We start from the raw sequence: 18,430 nt of genomic DNA, 5'->3' as shown, positions 1-18,430 counted from the left end.
GCATTTCTCATTCATTTTGTGAGCTTTCATTGTGGTACTGCTGCTTTTTACTGATCTGTACATAGGGAGCATTTCCCACCTTTCAGTGAGGTCTGATGTTTTCATGCCTTTTGATGCCGGTCTGTCTCGCCCTACCAGATGATGCATCTCTTATAGCTTCTGAATTTCTAACATCACTCTCCATGGCTGCGGCTAATTCTAATGCCTTATTGAAGTCTAGATTAGCTTTGGCTAGAAAATGTCTTTAATAGTATCATCTCCAATCCCACATATCAGTCAGTCTCTCAACATATCACTAATGGACATTCCGAATTCACAGTGTTCAGTTAATGCCTTTAAAACAACACAGTCAGCTATTATCTCCCCTGGAAGCCTATTCCTTGAATTGAACTTGAAGCGCTACATAGTGGCTGAGGGCTTTGGTCTCAGGTGGTTTTGTACAATTTTTATTAACTCGTCAGGGGTGTTGGGAGACGTGATCAGCCCATGTGTTTTGCTCCCGCATGTAGACAAAAGAATCGCCCTCTTCTTTTCCTCCCCCGTGATGTCGTTAGCAGTAAAAAAGAATGCCAGGCATTTGATGTGCTGAGGCCAATCATCTGAAATGGGGTCAAAGGGATCGACACGCCCGAACTGCGGCATCATGAACGACTGCAAGGGGACTGCACTTCCAATAGCTCCCCAGTTAGTGATGAATTCAGGTGTTTGTCTTACTGCGGCTTCCTTGACTGCCGTCAATTGATTCATGTTTTGTCTTCCGCAGAGTTGCCCTCTCTCTGGGGTGTCTTATAATTTTCTGTCCATAGCCATTTTTCTTGCCGGTACCTCTTTAAATGTATTATCACTTTAACAGCAGTCACTTTTTTTTCAACTCCGTCTCTGCAGCTGTCGGCTTCTCTGTGCTGGGTTTCGCGCTCTTTTTGAGTTCCGGCGGGATCCCTGTGATTGTGATTCTGCAGGGTTTTTTTCTTTTCTCCTTGTTTTTCAAATTTAAAACTACAGCACTGCTTTCTGCTCTGATTGCTGCCTATTTTACAATTTAAGTTCAGATTCTCTTTCTAATGTTTTGCTCACCCGTCTTGTGGATTCTAACTCAGGGGTCTTACAATGTTGCTATTTTCATCCTCGTCGCCAGTTTTATGTCTTGAGTCTGAGTTCACGAGTCGAGTAAGCTCGAATTGCATGCCTTTGTGTACACTTGTTAGTTGATACTCGCTGTTAATAACTGAGAGACCGGCATAAGAACAAACTGTGATTGTTTATTGCAACAGAAGGCAGAGCACTAAATCCTTACATGCTCCCACAGCCACCTCCAGCTCTAGACTTACCACTACTTAACCAGTAGCCCGCACTGTACAGTGATTGGTCCGTACTGTTACATGCTTAGTCCACTTGCATTTCTTAAAGGTACATGGTACTCCACTTTGCCAGATGAGTTTTTGCAATAATCCAGTCTTCACTGCTGAGACTTAGCTTTTTAATTCCAGATTTATTAATCGAATTTAAATTCTGCATCCCCCACCTCCCAGCCACCATGGCGGGATTTGAAATCATGTCTATTGCACATATAGACCAAGCCTCTCAATTACTAGCTCAGTAACATTACAACTATGCTGCTGTGCCAACAGATATAGACTAAATTCTATTCAGAAGGTTTCATATGGAAAATCTTTACACTGGAAATAGACAGCAGCTGAGGAGTTAACCTTTCAAGTGGATGACCTTTTTGTCAGGGTTGTATTTCCAGCACATTCTGTTTTTATTTCAAACTTCCAGCATCCACAGTATTTTGCTTTAGTATAAGGATAGGTACCTTCCATTTTCCAATTATGCTGCAAATGTTTCCATTGCATAATTTACACTAGATCCATGTGCCTGACAACGTGACCTTGGTCATTCAGTCAATTTAAAAATGATTTGGTCGTTCAATCCTATTCATTTCTTTCACTTGTCAATATTTGTTCCCAAAGATATTCTTTTGAAATGAGGTTAATCATGCAACCACTTCTGATTTTCTTCCCCTTTAAAGTTTTCAGAAATAAGAAGCCAAAGATTAATTTATTTTGAAACAAGGCTAGAGGGGAAGAAACGTGGGCAATTTTGTGAGCTTGCTCCTTTGGTACTGAGCAGTGCAACATCTGCTAAGCTGGGGAGGGTGGAGGCTCTGCTACAGATGGTCTTGGTGGAGGTCTAGAATGGACTGCTGCTTAAAAGTACTTGACTCCCCCATTTGGTTGCCTTTTGTGACCACATGCACAGTTATTTGTCTCCTATTTCTCATCTACATGCCGAAAACAAGGCGTGCAGTTCCACATGTACCCTGATGACACTTGGCTCTACCTCACCGCAACCTCTCTGGGCCCAGCCACTACCTCTGATTTATCATGCTGCTTTTTGTTTTTATTTATTCATTCATGGGATGCAGGCATCACCTGCTAGACCAACATTTATTGCCCATCCCTAATTGCCTTTGAGAAGGTGGTGGTGAGCTGCTTTCTTGAACTGCTACAGTCCATGTGTTGTAGGAACACCCACAGTGTGTTAGGAAGGGAGTTCCAGGATTTTGACCCTGTGACAGTGAAGTAATGGCGATATATTTCCAATCCAGGATGGCGTGTGGCTTAGAGAGGAACTGGAAGGTGGTGGTGTTCCCATTCATCAGCTGTGCCCTTGTCCTTCTAGGTGGTAGGGGTCACCGGTTTGGAAGGTGCTTTTGAAGGGGCCTTAGCGAGTTGGTGCTGTGCATCTTTCAGATGGTACACACTGCTGCCAACTGTGTGTTGGTTGCCCCTTGTCCAACATCCAGTATTGGACACACAGACATTTTCTCCAATTAAATATTGGGAAAAGCCAAAGCTATTCATCTGGACATTAACAGAGAATGGTTACGTAGGTGGGGGTGGGTGTTTCAGATGGAAATTTCCCTATCTAATGTCGAGTTTTAACTCCACAGCATGCATCTTTCGGCACTGACAGCCATCCTTTCCCGGAAGTCTTCTTCATTGACAGGTTTCACTCCAAGCTGAGTAGGGAGTACTCTGAAGCAGGCTGCAGGACCGGGTATGTCTGATCCATAACCCTGGTACACCATTACTTCTTTCTCCCTATCATTGGCAGCCATGCCTTCCATCATCTGGACCCTATACCCTGGAATTCCTTCCAAATTCTCTTCACCTGTACACCTCCTCCTCTAGGTCAGATCCCTAGCCTTGGGTGGGAGGATGGGTGTTGATCATCGATTCTGGGTGTGAGATGATGGGGGTTGGGGGGGTGGTGGGGGGGCAACATTTCTGTTCCTCCTGGCCCACGAGCAGTGCTATAAATGTGCTTACTTTCTCTCTGAATTTCTTTGCCTTCTTTCAGCTGCTGGGTTTCCTGAGGCCTGGGAACCTAGTCGTCCGCTGTAAAACTCACAAATGAAGTTAAATCAGAGGCTGTCAGGCAGATTAAAATATTGAAATTGCCAGTCCACCTCCTGGGAATGGATTGGTTGACACCCCTTCCCTGTTTCAGTTAAAACCTTGAAATAAGTGAGTTGGAGGCAAGTTGTCAAGATGCAGGTTTTTAAAATGTTAGCACCTAAGCTGAACCCAAATCATCCATTGTTGTGGGCAAAACTTTAGGCTATTCTTTTGGGTCCCTGCCACAAACTCTGTTTTCTAACCACATACTTTAATCCTCTGCTTTGATGCTATCTGACCATTCTCAACCCTGCCTTCCTGTTTGATCCTTAGTTGACCTTCTGACCCCACAAATCCTTTCCATCAGCAAGACCATGTACTGCCCCCTCTGTACCACTGTATGTTTCTGCCCTGCCTCAGCTCATCTGCTGCTGAAAACTTCATCCAAGTCTATGGTGCTTCTAGATTTAACTATTTCAATGCTCTGCTGGGCCAACTTCCCACCTTGCACACTTCAGAAACTTGAGTTCATCTAAATCTCTATTGTTCCTATCCTAACTTGCACTAAAACTGTTTACTAATCAACCCTGTGTTCATTAATTTATATTGGCTCCAGGTCCACCATTGCCTCGACTTTAAAAGTCTCATTCTTGAGTTCCAGACCCTCCAGGGCCTTCTCCTCCCTTATCTCTTTAACCTTCTGACGTCTTACAACTCTTGAAAATCTCTATGTTCCTCAAACTCTAGCCACTTGTGCACCATTGCTTCCTTCTTCCCATCATTGGCGGCCATGCCTTCTGCCATCTGGACCCTACACCCTGGGATTCCTTCCGCAATCGTCTTCACACATCCATCGCTCTCTCCTCCTTTAAGCTTCAACTTAAAACCTACAATGTTGATTGATCTGTTTTGCTGTCTCCTTCTTTGGCTCAGTGTTAATTATTGTCTGATTGCACTGCTGTGAAGTGATTTGGGTTGGGGGTGGGGGGTGGGGGGGGGTTGTTGGGGGAGGTTTCCTATGCAAGGTTGCTATGTAAATGCAAGTGTTGCTGAAGTATTTGCCTAAGAGTCAGTTTGGAACCATCATAAATAGGGACAGCCCAGTTTGGTTGCTGTAAATTAATTGAGTTTAATTACAATAAATCTATAGTTTCTTCTAATTAGGCTCATTTAGAGATGGTGACGCAATGGTAATATCACTGGATTTGCACTCCAAAGACTAATGTTCTGGAGGCATGGGGTCAAATCCCACCATGGTAGTTGGTGAAATTTAAATTCAATTACTGAATCTAAAGCTAATCACAGTAATAGTGACCATGAAGCCATCATTGCTTTTTGAAAAAATCCCTTCTGGTTCACTAACGTCCTTCAGGGAAGGAATTTGCTGTCCTTACCTGGCCTCGCTTACATGTGATTCCAGACCCACTAGCAATGTGGTTGACTCTTAGCTGCCCTCTGAAATGGCCTAGCAAGCCATTCAGTTCAAGAGCAATTCCAGGAATGGGCAACAAAAGCTGGCCTTGCCAGTGGTGCCCACATCCCATGGAAGAATAAAGAGAAAAAACTGTTCAGTGCCAATGGTTCTTATTAAAAAAAAAATACCTATACATTGGGCAATTAACAGTATAATCTGGGTGCTGGGGAGCAAACGATGTCCAGTGATCTTAGATAATGAACCCAAGGAAAGGACCTAATGTAAAACCTCAAAACATCATTCTTCAAAAAAAGGTTATGCTGAGCCAAATATTACCCAAGAGCAATAGGAGCAAAGCCAATAAAATTGATTTGAAATCGATCAATTGTAAAATTATAAGAGATTGAGACAAAGACTTCCAAACAAGCCTGTAAAGAGAAAAGTGAGGGTGAACCCTTGGGCTGAGTTCAACGTTACACAGGAGCAAGTTAAAGCAGGGTTACAGTACTCAGAGGGAACTAAAAAGAGCCATACCAAAATAGACGAAAAAAGGTAGAAAAAGTTCTATTACTTTAACACTGAGAGGGGAGTCATGAATGAAAACAAACACTAAGGTGCCCCTATGGATTCTCTATGAACAGGAGCAGGGAGATGAGATAATAAAAATGTTAAATAACTACTTCATAGAATAATGGAATCATAGAATAATACAGTACAGGAGAAGGTCAGTGAGTCATCATCGACTCTTGTGAATAATTTAGTGTGGTCGGTCTCCTCTCTGTCCCCCCCACCCCACCCCCACTCTGTCCCCATATCCCTGCAATTTTTTCCTCCTTCAAGTGTTTTTTTATTCATTCATGGGACGTGGGCTCCGCTGGCTGGGCCAGCATTTATTGCCCATCCCTAGTTGCCTTTGAGAAGGTGGTGATGAACTGCCTTCTTGAGCCACTAGTCCATGTGGTGTAGGTATACCCACAGTGCTGTTAGGAAGGGAGTTCCAGGATTTTGACCCAGAGACAGTGAAGGAACAGCGATATATTTCCAAGTCAGGGTGGTGAGTGACTTGGAGGGGAGCGTCCAGGTGGTGGTATACCCATTTATCTGCTGCTATTGTCCTTCTAGGTGGTAGTGGTCGTGGGTTTGGAAGGTGCTGTCTAAGGAGACTTGGTGAATTCCTGCAGTGCATCTTGTAGATGGTACACACTGCTGCTACTGTGCAGCGGTGGTGGAGGGAGTGAATGTTTATGGATGTAGTGCCAATCAAGCGGACTGCTTTGTCCTGGACACTATCCAGCTTCTTCAGTGTTGTAGGAGCTGCACTCATCCAAGCAAGTGGGGAGTATTCCATCACATTCCTGACTTACGCCTTGTAGATGGTTGACAAGCTTTGGGGAGTCAGGAGGTGAGTTACTCAACGTATGACTCCTAGCCTCTGACCTGCTCTTGTAGCCAAAATATTTATATGGCTAGTCCAGTTCTGTTTCTGGTCAATGGTAACCCCCAGGATGTTGATAGTGGGGGATTCAGTGATGGTATTGCCATTGAACATCAAGGAGCAATGGTTGGATTCTCTCATGTTGAAGATAGTCATTGCATGACACTTGTGTGGCATGAATGTTACTTACCACTTGTCAGCCCAAGCCTGGATATTGTCCAGGTCTTGCTGCATTTGGACATGGACTGCTTCAGTATCTGAGGAGTCACGAATGGTGCTGAACATTCTGCAATCATCAGTGAACATCCCCACTTCTGACTTTATGATGGAACGAAGGTCATTGATGAAGCAGCTGAAGATGATTAAGCCTAGGACACTACCTTGAGGAACTCCTGCAGTGATGTCCTGGAGCTGAGATGACTGACCTCCAACAACCACAACCATCTTCCTTTGTGTTAGGTATGACTCCAACCAGCGGAGAGTTTTCCCCCTGATTTCCATTGACCCCAGTTTTGCTAGGGCTCCTTGATGCCACACTCTGTCAAATGCTGTCTTGATGTCAAGGGCAGTCACTCTCACCTCACCTTAGGAGTTCAGCTCTTTTTTCCATGTTTGAACCAAGGCTGTAATGAGGTCAGGAGCTGAGTGGCCCTGGCGGAACACAAACTGAGCATCAGTGAGCAGGTTATTGCTAAGCAAGTGCCGCTTGCCAGCAGTGTTGATGACCCCTTTTTTACTTTGCTGATGATCGAGAGTAGACTGGTGGGGTGGTAACTGGCCAGGTTGGATTGTCCTGCTTTTTGTGTACAGGACATACCTGGGCAATCTTCCACATAGCTGGGTAGATTCCAGTGTTGTAGCTGTACTGGAGCAGCTTGGCTAGAGGTACGGCAAGTTCTGGAGCACAAGTCTTCAGGACTATTGCCGGAATATTGTCAGGGCTCATAGCCTTTGCAGCATCCAGTGCCTTCAGCTGTTTCTTGATATCACGTGGAGTGAATCAAATTGGCTGAAGACTGACATCTGTGATGCTGGGGACCTCCAGAGGAGGCCGAGTTGGATCATCCACTTGGCACTTCTGGCTGAAGATTGTTGCGAATGCTTCAGCCTTACCTTTTCCACTGATGTGCTGGGCTCCTCCATCATTGAGGATGGGGATATTTGTGGAGCCTCCTCTTCCAGTGAGTTGTTTAATTGTCCACCACCGTTCACAGCTGGATGTGGCAGGACTGCAGAGCTTAGATCTGATCCATTGGTTGTGGGATCGCTTAGCTCTGTCTATCGCTTGCTGCTTGTACTGTTCGGCATACAAGTAGTCATGTGTTATAGTTTCACCAGGTTGGCACCTCATTTTTAGGTATGCCTGCTGCTGCTCCTGGCACGCCCTCCTGCACTCTTCATTGAACCAGGGTTGATCCCTTTGCTTGATTGTAATGGTAAAGTGGGGAATATGCCAGGCCATGAGGTTACAGCTTGTGTTTGAGTACAATTCTGCTGTTGCTGATGGCCCACAGCGCTTCATGGATGCCCAGTCTTGAGTTGCTGGATCTGTTTGAAATCTATCCCATTTAGCACAGTGGTAGTGCCACACAACATGATGGAGGGCATCCTCAATGTGAAGGCGGGACTACGTCTCCACGATGACTGTGCAGCGGCCACTCCTACTGATACTGTCATGGACAGATGCATCTGCGGCAGGCAGATTGGTGAGGATGAGGTCAAGTATGTTTTTCCCTCTTGTTGGTTCCCTCACCACCTGCCGCAGACCCAGTCTAGCAGCTATGCCATTTAGGACTCAGCCAGCTCAGTCAGTAGTGGTGCTACCGAACCACTCTTGGTGATGGACATTGAAGTCCCCACCCAGAGTGCATTCTGTGCCCTTGCCACCCCCAGTGCTTCCTCCAAGTGGTGTTCAACATGGAGGAGTACTGATTCATCAGTTGAGGGAGGGTGGTAGGTGGTAATCAGCACAAGCTCTCCTTGCCCATGTTTGACCTGATGCCATGAGACTCCATGGGGTCCGGAGTCGATGTTGAGGACTCCCAGGGCAACTCCCTCCCGACTGTATGACACTGTGCCACCACCTCTGCTGGGTCTGTCCTGCCGGTGAGACAGGACATACCCAGGGATGGTGATGGCATATCTATAAAATTACCTTCTGAAAGCTACAGTCAAATCTATATCACCACCTTATCTTGCAAGGTACTCCGAATCCTAATTTACCATTGTGAATAAATAATTTCTCCTCATGCCGCCTCTGGTTCTTTTTTCTATCATCTGAAATTGGTCCTCCCTCATAATCTGCCACTGGGAAATTTCCCTCTATTTACTCTACCAGAAAGCTTCATGATTTTAAAAACCTCTATCAAATCTCCTTTTAACCTTCTTTGCTCTAAGATGAACAATCCCTACTTTTCCAGCCTATCCACATAACGGACATTCCTCATCCCTGGAACCATTCTAGTAAATCTCTTCTGTACCCTTACCAAGGACTTCACATCCTTGAATTGGACACAAAACACCAGCTGGGACTGAGCTAGTGTTGGTTTAGCATAACTTCCAGGCTTTTGTACTCTAGGCTTCTATTTATAAAGATTCCGTACACTTTATTGACTGCAGCTGTTATCCTGTCTTTTTACCTTCAAAGGTTTGTACACAAACACCCCCAAGGCTCTCTGTTCTTGCACATCCTTTAAAATCGTGCCATGTAGTATGTATAGTCACTCTTCACTCTTCCTACCTTCGCCTTTGAATTACATCTGCCATGTGTCAGCCTGCTCCGCCAACCTGCCTCTATCCTCCTGAAGTCTATTAATATCTTTCTCATTCTTGACTACACTTTTCAAGTTTTGGGTCAGCTGCCAATTACAAAATTGTACCCTGCACCCTCAAGTCCAAGCCATTAATGTGTACCAAAAACAGCAGTGGTCCTAGTATTGAACCTTGGGGAATGATTCTGCATACCTCCCTCCAGTCTGAAAAACAGCCATTCAGCATCATGGATGACTATGGAGGACACTATCAATATACAATCCTTCATGTACACTTTGGAACTTTGACATTCGTGAAACAGATGTTCCAGAAATTGGACACTCCAATGGTTGATGGCAGGGCTGGTATTCTGGAAAGGTGAAATCAATGAGCTAAAAGGCCTTTTTCACCTGAAGCTACCTTGTGATTGTGTGAAGCCTCCCACTTATGTTCTATTATTGTTCTATGAGCGCTTGCAGTTCTCCAGGAACTCATTAAAATAACCATTTAAGTAAATGTCAGCAGCTACTCAACTGAACAAAATTAAGCTTTCATTTCATGCAGGTGCCCCATCTGAGATCTGCTATTGCAAACTGAGTTTCCATTGTCTTCTTTCAAATTTGCTTTTATATTGGGACCTACGCTAGTGGTGCTGGCATCTTACATGTAGGCCTCGTACAACCAGCTGCAACCCAAAAGCAAACTCGCTGGAATTCGCTAAGATTGGCAATTCATAACATCTTTTCAGATAGAAGTAGATGCTTCATATCTGGTTAGGAATGGAATTGAGTGTTACAGGGGCAGATGATCAAATCAAATTGTGTGACTCACAATGATTATTGTGCTGTGACGAAATGTTGCCAGATTTTCACCTCCTTCTCCTCAACACCTCCACCCTCTTCTTCGACCCCCCACCTCCACATTACTTCTGAGTCCATTGTGCCTTTTGGTGTCCTTCCAAGTTCCTCTCCTGGCCATTACATACCCCTTATTTTGAATGCCACTCTGTCTTATTGAAAGATGGGGGCATCTCAACCTCCCCAGTTGTTTGAAAGTCCCAGTCAGTTATTTAGAATAAACCAGCTTCATATCATGAGGGAAGCAGGAACAGTATTGAAAAGGCAAGAGAACTGTTTGTAGAAGCGCATAAGAACAATTAATCCCACTTCTTCCAATGCACTATATATGAGGCACAGGTTCAACATAACCTGATTCATAAATTCTTGAGGATAGTGATTCAAACCAGGTAAAACATTCAACAGAAAGCTTGAACACTGAAGGGCCAATCAGAAACAGGGAGGAATGTACCATGATGTTTTTTTTTGAGATATTAAGTGGCTGAACTGAGGCCACACTCATTTCTTTTTAAACTGTAAATGGTGCAAATCAGGAAATGATGATCAAATAACACCAGACTTGAAGTTTAAATCGAGGAGTAAAGGAGAAAATGATTTAGATAAATGAGGGAGTTCCATAGTGTTGCAGTCTTGAGAAAGATAGGGATTGCATAGGATGGTAAAGAACAATGAGCCCAAGAAATAACACTGAGCCTTATAGCCTAAGTATTGACAACAGCCTGGGACAACTTGTAATCACATTGGAGTCAGGGACTATGCACAATCATTCATTTGTAATGCTGGCCTGTATAGGTTCTTGTCTTTCGAGCTCATAAGCTAGACAATCCACCCGTTATTAGATTACTTCGTATATATCTTTGATCCTTGGTAATTATATGCTTTCACCTTCTCATGGCCGCATTCTAGTTGCCACTTCCTGAAGTTGACATTTTAAAAATCAGCTGAGCGTGTAGTGGGCTGCAATGCTTGTACCATCCCTCTCACTAATACCAGGTGAGCACCAATCAGAAGGAGCAGCGTAACTGGAATGATCTGCAGGTGAGAACTTCCTGTACTTCTATTCAATTAGATTCACTTGCCTGATGACACCAAAGAGACAGGGGGAAAATTACCTGAACAACTCTCACCCATTCCTCCTCCACAACGCACAGCTGCATCAAGTGTGTATAGGCGTTAACTCCATTTCATTGTTACACTGTGCTTTTCATTAAAACCTACAGCTCCTGATTTATTTAAAGTGAACAGGGTAAGTTTGTGAAATCCTTTCTTTTGTGTGCATTATAGGGTTTTTAAATCAATGTGAATTTGACTAGAGGGAGAGCTACATTGTTAGAATCACAGTGTGAGCTGAATTTAATGTTCATGTTCTGTGGGGTGTCATATTGCACAATTACAGAGGCTCTCACTTTTGATGATAATTGCTGCAAGATTTGAAGTTTAGAATTGGTGACTTGAGCAATAGGTGAAGGGATCTGTCGAGTTTAACAAATCATAGCGCTCCTGGAAGTGTGAATCAAATCTGTTTGACCATCTGTTGCTTTAGCGATTCAATTTTTGACTGCTGTATATAGACTACCCTCCACCTGAGTATGAATCAATTGTTCAATTGTTTCTGACTCTTCTGATTTGATATTGAGATTAACTTTGGGAACTTTCACCTAACCAGTATTTCTTTGAACAAAGCTGCAGAATAGACATGTTTCACTCTAAGACATGTGATGAAATATTCACTGCGTATGCTTTCATTTTGAAAGCAACATCTATGTATAATGTTCAAATGCCGTGTAATCTATCTGTCTGGTCCGTGAGATCTAATCAAAGATTCATATATATATCAAATTCCCTTTTGAAAGTTGCTTCTTTCGCCCTTTCATAAGAGCTCATAAGTTCTCTTCATCTCGGTATCTAAAGCATACTTTTCAGCTGGCTTACTAGTGATGGTGATAGTGTTTTACTTTCTAGATTTTTGGTTTGCTTTTCCTTTAATTTGCGCATATTAATGAGAATTGCAATATGGATCAGTGTCTCAAGAGATTTTTCATTGAGTCATTGGTCCTTTTTTAAATAGAAAACACTTGATGTGGTGCAGGATGGAAATGAGGTACTGTTCCTTCAGAGGCCCCCCTGACATGGGAGAGGTGGAATGTCGGAAGCGGGATTTATTTTGAAGCAGATTGTTCACATTTGTAGATAGGTCATTACTGGACACCTGCAAAGGTTTACATATACATAGGATTACATAGGATATATGCACAGAAACAGGCCCTTCAGCCCAACCAGCCCATGCCAGCATTTATGCCCACTTGAGCCTCCTCCCATATTTTCTCTTCTAAATCTTTTGTTGTAAACCTCTATTCCCTTCTTTCTCATATGCTTGTCTAGCTTCCCCTTAAATACATCGATATTATTCATTTCAACCACTCCCCGTGGTAGCAGGTTCCACATGCTTACCATTCTTTGGTAAAGAAATTTCTTCTGAATTTCTGATTGGGTTACTTGGTGACTATTTTACATTGATGGCCTCTAGTTATGTTCTTCCCCGCAAAGAGGAAATATTCTGTGCTCAATCAGAACCTTTCATAGTTTTAAAGACCTCTGTTGGCATCCCTCAGCCTTCTTCTTCCAAGAGAAAAGAGATCCAGCCTATTCATCCTTTCATAATATGCAGATCCATATTTTGGTATCATCCTTGTATATTTGCATGCTCTCCCATGCTTATATACCCTTTTTGTAATATGACAACCAGAATTATACGCAGTTCTCTTAAGTGTGGCCTCACCTATGTTCGATACATGCTTAGCATAACTTCCTTATTTTTAGTTCTATCCCTCTAGAAAAGCCCAGTGCTGGGTTTGCTTTTTTTATGGCCCTGCTAACCTGTGGCGTAACTTTTAGTGATCAGTATATTTGTACTCTGAGATCCCTTTGTTCCACTACTCTACCTAGACTTGCACTTTCCAGGTAATACCTCTGTATTCTTCCTGTCAAAATGTGCTACCTCACATTTATTTGTGTTGAATTTAATTTGCTAATTATTGCCCATTCTGCAAGTTTATTAATGTCCTCCTGTAATGTGTTGTCATTCTCCTTGGTATCGACTAGCCCTCCTCAATTTGGTATCATCTGCAAATTTAGAAACTGTGCTTTTGATTCCAAAGTCCAAATTGTTAACTTGAATTATGAACAACAACGGTCCCAGCACTGACCCTTGAACTTCCTGCCACTCCCCACCTTCTGCTACTCTAAATAACTATCCATTCCACAAATTTTCTGCTTTCTGTCTTCAAGCCAGTTAGCAATCCATTCTGCCATTTGTTTCCTGAATCCGCTTCTCTGACTTAATTCATTTAGTCAATTACAGGGCACCTTATGAAGGCCTTTCAAATATCCAGATAAATTACATCTACTACATTGCCATTGTCTACTCTCTCTGTTACCTCCTCAAAAATTCAATAAGGTTGAGCAAACAAGTTTTTCCCTTATGAAATCCATGTTGACATTTCATTGCAGTATTATATTTTGCTTTCCAGATATTCTTCTGTTCTCTCCTGTAACAGGGATTCCATTATTTTTCTTCACACCAACGTTAAACTGCCTGGTGTATAATTCTTTGGATATTCTATCCCCCTTCCTAAATATTGGAATTACATTAACTATCAGCCATCCCTCTGGCAAGATACTTCTTTTAAATGAATTATTAAATGTGTAGGGTAATGCCTCTGCTACCTCTGCTCTAGGTTCCTTTAAAATGCGTGGATGCAATTCATCTGAACCAGGGCATTAATCCTTTCTGAGTTTTATTAGATTATTCAAAACACCCCCTTTTTATTTTAAATGCACTTATCACTCATCTCATCATTCAATGCCATGTCTATCTGTTCTATCTCCCTCGTAAATACTGAAGCAAAATAATTATTTAGTATTGCCACTATTACCTTGATGTCTCCCTGCTTTTACCTTTCTGATCTGCCCTGGTTATTCCCCATTCCTAGATCCAACAGCAAATCTTCCCTTGTTGGGTTTTTTACATATTGGGTTAGAAAGGAGTCCTGTCTATATTGTAGGAACTCCATTTCCTTATTCCCCTTTACCTACCTCTTCAGTCCAATTAATTTCAGGGTCGATGAGATGAAATCCTTCATGATTATTATTCTGTTTTTTTACTCAATTCCATAGTTCGTCTTCATATCATTTTTTTCCACAGTCCTTCCACCAGTGGTCTGTAGGTTACATCTATTAGTATGATTGAAAATTTATCTTTTATCTCTACCTCTCCATTTGGATTCTAGTTGTGTCTTGCTGATAGCTGTGCCCCATTTTTTTTTACTGCCATGATATCACCTGGACTAAATACATCTACTCTACCTTTAAGATTCAAATCTTCAAGGCACTATCTTGTGAACATGAGCTACAAGTGGTATAGATATTGTAAATATAAAATAAAGACAGAAAGTACTGGAAAACTCAACAGGTCTGGCAGTATCTGTGCAGAGAGAGACAGAATTAACGTTTCAAGTCCAATATGACTCTTCCTCCGAACTGAAGAGAGGCAGAAATGCAATGGATTTTATGCTGTTGAGAAAGGGGAGAAGGTTGGTGGAGCAAAAAGGGGAGAACAAGGATAGGTTACAGAGCAGGGGAGATTAAATTACAAAGATGTCAAGCAACAAAAGGCAAAGAGAGTGGGAATGGTAGAAGTAAAGGAACAAAGGCTTTGGTCCAGAGTAGGTGTTAATAGCAAAATAAAGGTCAACACTGTCTGAAAGCAAAATAGCAGAATGTGCTAATAGCAAAATAAATGTCAGTGCTGTCTGAAGCAAAACATGAGAACAAGATACAGACTGGCACTAGGGGAAAAAGATAAAATGGATGGAAGATTTCATAGTCTGAAATTGTTGAACTCAAAGTTGAGTCCGGAAGGCTGTGAAGTTGGAATTGGAAGATGAGCTATTGTCAATCTTTCTGTAGGAAATATAAAATGAGACTGCGATTGATGCATTGAAAAATGCATCGCATGCCTTCCTTTTTCCATTTCTCGTAGAGCATTGTTTTACATGGTTGTATATTGCAAAGGGCTGATGTTCAGTCTCTCAAAGCATAACCAAAAACTTAACACGTCTTTCTTACTGAATGGAAATAGAGAAATAATTCTGGATGATCTTTGGGAATAACTGAAAGGCTAACATCAGGGTGCGGCTTCTGCACTAGTGGTCATTACTAAATCGACTGTGTTCATTGAATATGTTTGGGACAAACTGATATCTCATAGATTTGTTTTTATTTCTTCTCAGAATGTGAGCAGCACTAGAAAGACTTCATTCTTTGCTCACCCGTATTTTACCAAAACTGCTTTCCAAACCACCCCAGAGGGAACTACCATCACACATATGCCATTGAAGTGAAATGTTTCCTTCCTTAAAGGACTTTTGGGTTTTAAACCAGCAGCTTCCATAGTCACTCCTCACTCCCACCACAAATGTACCAGATTTCTTAAATTATTTCAACACTTGCCATACTGGATGTGAGTTCACTGTCTCTTGGTTACTAGTCCACTATCATAACTGTTTTGCTAAAGTATCAGAGATGGACAAATAAACATGAAGAAGCACCTGCTTGTCTCCAGGTTTTGATCTAATGTAACTGCATTATTAATTTTATTAGAATGCCTCTTTATTATATCAGAGTGGCAAATCTCCATGCTGAATTGAAACATTTGCTGTTTTATAAGGAGCTGTATTATAGAAAGCTGGTATCAATAAAACTGACCATGAAGTTTTTGGGCTGTTGTAGAACGCCAATTGATACACAAAGGTCGGTTAAGGAAGGAAACCATTGTTACTGAGTCTGCCCTCTATATGACTCCAGTCCCAGACCAATGTGGTTGGCCCTCAACTTAGCTGTGAAGTGGCCTGGCAAGCCAGTCAATTGCATCAACCTGCTAACTGTTCAAGAAGAGGATCCACCACCATTTCGTTAGGATAGCCAGATATGGGCTCTAAATGCCAGTCTTGCCAACTATGTCCACGCTCCGAGAATGAATTAAAGAAAAGAAGTGTTATACCCTGTAATGCCTTGTAATGTATAGCTTTACTGTCATGGTGCAGGCATGTGCAATGGGTATTTCCATCTGAGGTTGAATTGCTTTTGAATTTGTAAGGCCAATTGTGAGCTTTTGTGGATAGGCAGGTACTGAGGCAATTTAAGCTAAGAATAAACCAATAGAACTGACTGACTTTCTTCTTTTTAAATGTATGGCACAGAAACTTGCCTGGCATTATGCGAACAAAATTAAGTTGACTTTAATGTATTATTTGATATGTGACCATCTGCTGATAAAAAATGTTTTCTATTTTTATGCTTTAAACAGAGATCACGTTCTATGAGTATAAATTTTGTTGAGTATATGTCTGGCTGGAAATCCTTTCTGAGGTGAGGCAAAGCGAATGATATCTAATCAGCTGCCCAATGGAATTAAACATCGGGTGCTGCGTATAACCGGCAACCCATCCATCACCGCCCAGTTTGTGCCACCGCCCAAGATGGATTTCTATCCCTTTATGTGTGATTGAACAGATTCAGATTAAAATCCTGGTTTACAATGGCAATCATTCCTATACAGTTCCTTCGCCTCCGTCGCATCTGTTCTGATGATGCCACTTTCCAAAACAGTTCCTCTGACATGTCTTCCTTCTTCCTTAACCGAGGTTTTCCACCCACGGTGGTTGACAGGGCCCTCAACCGTGTCCGGCCCATCTCCCACGCATCCGCTTTCACACCTTCCTCTCCCTCCCAGAACCATGAAAGGGTCCCTCTTGTGCTCACTTATCACCCCATCAGCCTCGGGATTCAAAGGATCATCCTCCGCCATTTCCGCCAACCCCAGCATGATGCCACCACCAAACACATCTTCCCTTCACCTCCCCCTGGTGGCTTTCCGCAGGGGTCGTTCCCTCCGAGGCACCCTGGTCCACTCCTCCATCACCCCCTACTCCTCAACCCCCTCCCACGGTACCTTCCCATGCAATCGCAGAAGGTGCAACACCTGCCCCTTTACTTCCCCCCCTCCTCACTGTCCAAGGGCCCAAACACTCCTTTCAAGTGAAGCAGCACTTCACTTGCACTTCCCTCAATTTAGTCTACTGCATTCGCTGCTCCCAATGCAGTCTCCTGTACATTGGAGAGACCACACGCGGACTGGGTGACCACTTTGCGGAACACCTTCGATCTGTCTGCAAGCATGACCCAGATCTCCCTGTCGCTTGCCATTGCAACACTCCACCCTGCTCTCATGTGCACATGTCCATCCTTGGCCTGCTGCAATGTTCCAGTGAAGCTCAACGCAAACTGGAGGAACAGCACCTCATCTTCCGACTAGGCACTTTACAGCCTTCTGGACTTAACATTGAGTTCAACAACTTCAGATCATGAACTCTCTTCTCCATCCCCATCCTCCTTCCGATCTCCCTTTTCCCAATAATTTATAATTTAAAAAAAATATATATATATTTTTCTTTTCCCACCTATTTTTAAATTTATTTCGATCTATTGTTTTATCTCCACATTTTAGCCCATTTCGATCCCTTCCCCCCACCCCACCCCAACTAGGGCCATCTGCCACTTGCTTGTCCTGCTTGCTACCCTTAATGTCGCTACTAGCACATTCCTTAGATAATATCACCACCGTCAACACCCCTTTGTCCTTTTGTCTATGAAATCTTTGGCAATCTCTTCTTTGTCTCCACCTATCACTGGCCCTCTATCCAGCTCTGCCTGTCCTACCCCCCCACCCCCCCACCAGCTTATATTTCACCTCATTTCTCTATTTCCTTAGTTCTGATGAAGAGTCATACGGACTCGAAACGTCAATTGTGTTCCTCTCCGCAGATGCTGTCAGACCTGCTGAGTTTTTCCAGCTATTTTTATTTTTGTTTTTGTTTCAGATTTCCAGTATCCGCAGTATTTTGCTTTTATTGCTATATTTTCCCTGGATAACAAAGTACTAATTTCACTTGGATGGTTCAGCAGTCTTACACTGGGAGAAAGGGAAAATGACCTGTAGCATTGTAGCATCAGTTAGCGGTTGAAGCAGGATAATACTGACAGGGTGGATAAATTGTCCAGCCAGGATCATTTCATTAAGCTCTACCTCTCTGCCACCTCTTTTGACCTTTTGATTGTCTCTGTACTGTCAGATATCAAGTCTTTGATCAGTCCTCCAGCCCAGCATTGGAAAGACTAAAGCTAGCATCTTTCACTCCTGTTAAAAACTTCACTCATTTCTCGCTGATTTTTTGTTCTCTTCTCCTGCCAGTGTTAGGCTGAACTAGACCATCCATCACCTTGCTGATGTCTTAGTCAACCCTGCGATGAACTTTAAACACAATGAGGGTTAAATTCGACAGCCACTGAAAACAGGCTGGGGATTGAAATGCCAGATTAATCCATACCCGTTAAATATATTGCAGGTAGTACACCGATTTAATGCTGCCTGTTTATCCGAGTGATTGCTGTATGCAGCTAGCACTAACCACGCATTTGACAGGCTGCACCCTTCAGCAGAGGGCCATTGACA

The sequence above is a fragment of the Cetorhinus maximus genome, chromosome 21, assembly GCF_964194155.1.
Source record: "Cetorhinus maximus chromosome 21, sCetMax3.hap1.1, whole genome shotgun sequence".
NCBI lineage: Eukaryota > Metazoa > Chordata > Chondrichthyes > Lamniformes > Cetorhinidae > Cetorhinus > Cetorhinus maximus.
This window is presented reverse-complemented; position numbering follows the sequence as displayed.